Genomic DNA, 975 nt, shown 5'->3' on the forward strand with positions numbered 1-975 from the left:
AGAGACTATACTCCAGTGGAAAGTGCGAGTCCTGCTTAAGTCGGCCTGATTTGGCGATAAGTGTTTTGTTTTTTTGTGCTGGGACGAAGCCATTTGGAAGAGGACTAGTGATAATTGAACACATTTTACTCGAACCACAGAACAGATGGGTCAACATGAGCGTGTCCTGCTTAGCTAAATTAGAAATTAGACCAGATTAGGAACAAAAAGACAAACACCTTCACCGTAAAGCAGTCTTCATCATCAGACCTGTCACTTTTTGAGAGAATATGAAGCACTAAACACTTTGTTTGTTTAGACTTGTATATTGAAGATTTGTCCCTTATTCTTTGTACTTTCCACTGACATAAATGTGGATTTCCTGCTTTACTATGTTCTTTAATGTGAAAGTTATTTTTTAATTAGTATATTTCCAGTGAAGGCTTTTAAAAAGACTTGGACGGAGGAGCTGATGGTGGTTTTCATCCTCACTTGCAGTCACGCCTCTTTCAGACTTGTCACCCAGTCCAGTTTTATTTCCACCTTGACGCCGGCCAGCAGCCTCACAGGGAGGTGTGGCGTTTTAATTTCCAAATCCAAGGGAAGCCATCGCAGCGTGAGGACCACACGGCCTATTTATATACGAACACACTGAACACACTGGGCCAGTAGCAGACTAACACTTGGCTACTCTTTGAAATGCTTCTTGGTATTAATATGTGTGTTGTTAATTATATTTTAGCCTTAAATTACATCATTTGGTCTGTTTCCACCTGATTTCAGCTGACTTAAATTAATTAACCGGTGCATTTAGTGGATCAACTTGGACTTTGAGTGGTTGGTGCTTCTTGTGGGATGAAACTTGAACCATAGAGGACACTGGTTTGATACTTAGTCTACATTTGGCTCTACATGTGATCCTGATTGTTTTAAAAGATACAGAACATCTATTGAAGTCACTGAATGAGGCCGCTACCTGAATATGTGGACAGAAGT

General features: G+C 40.3%; 1 protein-coding gene across 1 annotated transcript in view; it reads left to right on the forward strand.

The window, feature by feature from the left end:
- The window catches only part of rps4x (ribosomal protein S4 X-linked), a 6836-nt gene that overhangs the window by 2420 nt on the left and 3441 nt on the right, over positions 1 to 975 (forward strand). The window lies entirely within an intron of this gene.

Source organism: Morone saxatilis, unplaced genomic scaffold, assembly GCF_004916995.1.
Source record: "Morone saxatilis isolate NCDOM2014 unplaced genomic scaffold, NCSU_SB_2.0 Contig4, whole genome shotgun sequence".
Lineage (NCBI taxonomy): Eukaryota > Metazoa > Chordata > Actinopteri > Moronidae > Morone > Morone saxatilis.